Source organism: Engystomops pustulosus, chromosome 3, assembly GCF_040894005.1.
Source record: "Engystomops pustulosus chromosome 3, aEngPut4.maternal, whole genome shotgun sequence".
NCBI classification, from domain to species: Eukaryota; Metazoa; Chordata; class Amphibia; order Anura; family Leptodactylidae; genus Engystomops; species Engystomops pustulosus.
In genome coordinates, this window is record NC_092413.1 from 83928754 (window position 1) to 83935350 (window position 6597).

Consider the following 6597-nt stretch of genomic DNA (forward strand, 5'->3'; position numbering starts at 1 on the left):
TTATGAGGACCGACCAGTGTCACCTCAGAATTTATAGGATCTTGTTGGACACTGGATGGTTACTATGTACAAATGGTACTCTGGGATCCTATGTACAAATGGTACTCTGGGATTGGACTATATGTAGTCTGGTCAGTTGGCACGTATAGACATGTTGTTGTGAATGACCTGCTAGGTGTATCCTCGTCATTCCCTGAATCTTTCTGCTATCTCATGGAGTCAGGAGGTTTGTAGCGTAGTGTCACTGACCATGCGCCTCACTCTTGTAAATTGGGATCTCGGATCGCCTGTTTTATCATAGGGGGATGACAGCTAGTGAAATTTAGGAGGCTATTGCGGTCAGTGTCTTTACGGAAGAGATCCATAGTGAGGTAGCCTTTTGGGTTCCTTGTGACCATAGTGTCCAAGAAACTTATGGTATCATGGTCCTGGTGTAAAGTAAATTGTAATTCTGGATAGATAGAATTCATGTACTGGTGGAACTCTAATAGCTTATTAGTTGTACTCTATGTACCATTTGTATACCATGGTGTGTTGAATAAAGGGGGGATGCAGAGAAACTGATTCACATAGGTGTCCATGTAGCAGTTAGTGTATGGAGGTGCTACATTTGAGCCCATGCCTGTACCTTGGAGCTCCAGGTAGAACCTTTTTCTTTTTCTTGTTGGATGCTACTGTCTCCTTTTATCAACTAATACAACATTGATTTTGAACATGTAATTTTGCTACTCTTGTTATTCTAAATAAAAAAAAATCTGTTTTTTAACTTTTGTAAAAATTACTTTAATGTGTGTTTCTGTTTTAAATTGATGAAATAAAAAATAATATATTTTATCATATAATCGATGAGTTCCCCTTCTTTGTAGGGTGTTTGATTTAAGGTTAGGGGGAAGTCATCCTAACTCTAAGCAAGGACGCAATAAATTTGGGTTATCTTGTTATTCTATGCATATGAACTCATTACTGTAGAAAAATGTTTTCATATCGAGTCATATTCATTATTTCATCTGTGTATTATCTTATATCTTGTAGTGTTTGCCTGTGACAGGCTGAAATGTCAATTGAATTTTGATTGTTTTCATGTAAATAAAATTACCACTTGGCATCATATTTATAGGAGTGTTTGGATTGCTCTCTATTCTGGATTAATTTGGGATGGGTACATTAATCCTGCCTAGCACCCATCTTTTGAAGTGCGACAAATAAGACTAGTCTGTATGTGCAGTTTGCCTGTGAAGTGTACAGGGTGATTCATGAATTATGGTGATTTTTTTTTTTGTGAACTTTGTTTATGCTGCAGACACAATTTTGCTGCACGTCGGACAGAATTGTGGTGCACCGTCCATCTAAGCACTAACACACCCCTTTAGGTGCACATTTTTCTGTCTTGTCTAACACAGTGCAGCCGTGACACAAAACTGTCGCAGACACTTTATGAATACATGTGCTGCACTTTGCATGTTCTTTCTCGTGCAAAGTCAGACAGAAAACTGCAAACACTTTATTAAATGTGGACACGTGCCAGTTATGATTAATGTGGCCCACTCTACACACTCCACAGGCAAACTGCACATAATGGGGCTCATTTACTGAGGGTCCGCGGAGCGCATTGCCGTCAATTTACGTTTTGCAGCGAATTGCCACGGGAATTTGCAATCGGATTTTGGCGCATTGGCGCCGGCTTGCATGCTTGGGTGCGTGGCTGTCGGACAAGCCGACGGATTCGGACAATGCGCAAGATGTAACATTCAGAATTTTGTCACAAGACACGCACTTACACCGGGAAGAAGAAGGTGAACTCCGGCAAACCTCGGTTGGTGTCACAGTCTATGGGAATAGTCCCTTAGGACTAAAGTCTTGTGGACTCCCAGGACCACCGTGGGGGATAACAACCTTAGCCGCAACCTGGGAGCGGAGTCCAAGTGAACTACTGATCTTCACCAGAGCCCGCCGCAAAGCGGGATGGTCTTGCTGTGACGGAGAGTAAACAGGTCGCTCCGTGGGTGCAACTAGGCCCGCGGTGGCAGCCAAGGTAGGGACAAGGGGACCACGGGAAGGCAGGACTACAATTCTGTCCGACGTGCAGCAAAATTGTGCATAAACAAAGTTCACAAAAAAAAAATCACCATAATTCATGAATCAGGCACACCCTGTACACTTCACAGGCAAACTGCACATACAGACTAGTCTTATTTGTCGCACTTTAAAAGACCACGGGATGGCAGGCAGGCAGGACCACGGGATGGCAGGCAGGACCTCGGGATGGCAGGACCTCGGGATGGCAGGACCTCGGAAGGATGGCTGGCAGGACCTCAGAAGACCACTAGGATTGCAGGACCGCCACAGGATTGCAGGACCGCCACAAGACTGCAGGACCGCCACAAGACTGCAGGACCGCCACAAGACTGCAGGACCGCCACAGGATAACAGGACCGCCACAGGATAACAGGACCGCCACAGGATAACAGGACCTCCACAGGATAACAGCACCGTTCGCAGGATTCAGGAACACAGGAATCACCACAGGAACACGGGAAACACCACAGGAACACGGGAATCACAGATTACACAGGAACGCGGGAACCACAGAGTACACGGAGGCGTCTGGAAACGCTCAGGAACACAGCGGGCTTTCTCTTCAGTAACAGGACATGAAGATCCGGCAGGGGATGCTGGGAGTCGCCAGGCTATATAGCCGAGCCGGGAATGCCAGAGCCAATAAGGAGAAAGCTGGCCCTTTAAGGCTGGGAGAAGTCCGCGCGCGCCCCCCCCTAGTGTCGGGAGCTCACGACTGCAGGGAAGAAGCATGCGGCCTACATGCTGGGAGCCAGAGTGCAGGCCAGAGCCAGGAGAGGTAAGTGAGGGCTGTGGGAGCGGGGACCGCGGCAGCAGGCACGGGTACACCCTCAATCCGTACTGAGGATCGCGGGTGTAACCGTGACAGTGGGGAAGCGACGGATGCAGGAACTCGGGCGCACAAGCTTCATGAATCACGCCGGACTTCATCCTCATCGGACCGTCCGAATCAGGGATCGTGACAGGACTAGAAATATTCTGACTTTCAGACAGACCAATGGGGCAGATTTACTTGCCTGGTCCTGTCACGATCCCTGATTCGGATGGTCCGATGAGGATGAAGTCCGGCGTGATTCATGAAGCTTGTGCGCCCGAGTTCCTGCATCCGTCGCTTTATTCAGCTTGATAAATCTACCCCATAGTTTTGATAAATGTGGGCCAATAGTTTCTGGAATGCCATGAAGGCATAGAATGGTCTGCAGTTTACCTGTGAGGTGTGCAGAGTGCACCAGATTCATGAATTGTGCACATCCCCCGCCTGCTTAGCATTCACTCCTCTGTGTGGCCCACTCCTCTGTCAGCCAGCTCTCCTCTGAGGCACAGCACTTGTTGGGTGAAATATCAGCTTCTTCTCCTGGCATCATGTCTGTCAGCCAGCTGTCTGGAAATTCTGCGCATGCCCAAGAACTTGTCCCTTGTGCAGCCTGCAGGTTACTCAGCAGGCAGGGGGCATGCATAATTAAGGAGCAACACAGCCATGAGGTGCTCAGGTGATGTGGGACTGAGCGCCTCAGGCTAATTTACATATTTTTCTTTTTCTCAGCATTACGGGAGCCCTGGATTTAACTGGAACCTGTGCCATCATCCCCTAGAGGTAACAAGCATGCATAAAAGGACAGACTACCACCAGTGGTGAGACGTTCCAAGTTCACAATAGCGGTGATCTTTATCTTTAGTGGATCCATGAAAAACGATTCAGGGTTGATTATGTAACCCAGAAAATCTTTTGGACTCCAAGCAGACATTTAGACAGTTTAGCAAACAATACATTTTTATATTATCTCAAGAGAACACTCCTGACATGTTCAATAAGAGTAGTTCAGTTGGTGGAAAAAATAAGAACATCGTCCAGATAAACTAGCACATATTGACACAGGATCAATAAAAAAATGTTTTAACAAATTGTTAGAAAACTACAATCTTCCTCTTGCCCCCCTATCTAATGTGAATCAGTTGTCATTTTTTTCAACAAAGAAAATACCTGTACCCATAGGTGAATTTGAGAAACAGATGTGGTTTTCTGGAGACTGCCCATGGCCTTATGTTCTAGAAGAGACAGATTGAAAATCCTTCCCTTGGAATATTTAAACCCTGGGTGGAGATCGATCCCACATTCGTTAGGTATATGCATTGTTAAAGAGAGGGTTTTTTTTTTATCAAATACATCAGAGAGATCAGCAATGAAATCAGGCAATTGACATTTAAATAAGAACACAGTGGTGCAATTGGAAGAACACTTGGGCCCCATTTCAGTGTGGATAGAACCAACTTGCATAGATATTTCTGTAGCCTCAAAACAAACCCTTACCACACCTAAGGTGATAGAATATGCACATGTAGGTCCTGCTTAACCCCTTATCACCAACTCTTGTTTTCAGCTTAGTTACCAGACTGTATTTTCAGAATCTGACGTGTCACGATAATTTTAACATATCAAGGTGCAGGGCCGGCATGAGGTGAATGGGGGTATGGAGAGAGCTCACAGGATGAGCTCTCTCCATACAAAGCAAGTGCCAGCTGAAAAAAATAACCCCAGTGTGAAAGAGCTCTTAATTGCACCATTTTTGGGCACATATAACTTAATGACATGCTATTGGAGGTGGTGGAAATGAAGTATGGGGGAGGGGGGCTATAGGGATCATTAATAATTATAATTTCAATAATGGCATATTAACCAATCGTAGTTTCACAAGATAGTAAAGAGGGACATTTTTACTATATTAACATTGTATACATTTAATTTCATAAGTAATATGGCTGCAATGTAAAATTGCCTATAATTAATAGTTATGAGCAGAATTAGGAATTTACATCATCCACCCTGACTCCGGGATTTCAAACCTATACTGGAAGTGCTGTACAGCTGAAGGCTGCTGAGCTTACATTAGGTTTAATACGGTGTTTCCTGACTCATGTTACAAAAGAGGAGGAAGGAAGGGCTGGGTGATCAGAGCAAAGATAGGAAGCAGTGTGAGGAGTGACATGCAGGATACACAGGTGGGTTCACAACACATTTCATTCACCGAATTGCTTTACTAATTATAAAACGTGAAACTTTGATGTTCTTGCTTAGGTTTCTGTGGCTTTGTTGCAGTTTTGAAACAGTTACCACAAAACTGTGGTGCTTCGGTGTGATTTTCAGTAATGGTTGAAAAACCGTAACAAAATTCCAGTATAGAAAGCTGGCTCCAGGGGAAAAGTACATGTAGATTTTAGGCTTTATCCAGGGGAGTAACCTTGGTACTTTCACACTCAAGCCCAAGCTTAGGGACATGTGTTGTCTGTTTTCTATAAGAGACCAGATCCATAAACAATACAGTATAGCAGTATCTATAGTATATACAGTATAGCGTTCTGTCCTGTATATGATAAATTGACTCATGCTTGATGTTCATGAGAGATATTTCAGGGAATCGGGGTGTGCCAGATGCACAAACATGTAGGTGTGTCAGTAAAACCAGGCTACACCCTAAAATCTTCTGTACTCTTTTTAATAGAGCGAAGCACTCCCTAAGGTAAATCCCTTTTCCATTGTCATGGTGTTTTGAAGTTCCGGGTGCCATTCATACTATTACTGAGCAGCATTCTCTTAGTTCTGATTTTTTATTGGTAAATTTACATAAGAGCGATAAAGAATATAGAGTAAATAAAGCATTCATTTAAAATCTATGAAAATATGTCTATACAGCTCAGATACATCCATTCACTAAAAAACCCTTTTTCTGTAGGCCGCTCAGTCACCTTATCACTAAGTCCAGAGGTTGCTCTCCTATGTATCCAGGATGTCAACCTTCTCCCTGTGGCAACTACACTGCCAAACAAAGGATTACATCAGCATTTCTCTAATCTCACCTGCTAGTCCTAAAACATCTCCCCTCATCACCCTGCTCTACCCAATGTAGTATTCTCCTACATCAGTGATGGTGAACCTTTTAGCGGCCGAGTGCCCAAACTGCAACCCAAAACCCCCTTTTTATTGCGAGGTGCCAACCTAAAATTAAAGAAGTAACTTATTGCTCCCTGTTCCTCAACAACGTTCAATCATATTAGCCTTCTGAGGACAAGATGGAAAATTTGCATCATTTTAGCTTCTTTCCAGTGTCCCTCTGTACTCAGAGAATAGTGGGGCCAGCAGAAGGTCCTGCTGGGGTGGTGGCCTGAGTGCCCACAGAAAGGGCTTGGAGTGCCGCTTCTGGCACCAGTGCCATAGGTTCGCCACCACTGCCCTACATGATAGGCACATATAAGTGCAAGGAGAGCATCATAATTGTAGATGACCAATCACAACTAGATCTGTGTAATCATACTGTACCTCTGTGTAATTTGTAGGATTCAGGACCATGCATACATTTTTATTGCCTGTGTGCTATTTTTGAATTATCAAACAAATCTGGGCTCACACTCGTGGCCATGGTTATTCCTGCATGCATTTGCAGCTCAGACGGGATTTATTGTTGACATTGGCATATGAGAGGACTTTAAATGCCAAAGGAACACTGGTCACAAACAAAGGACCCGGTG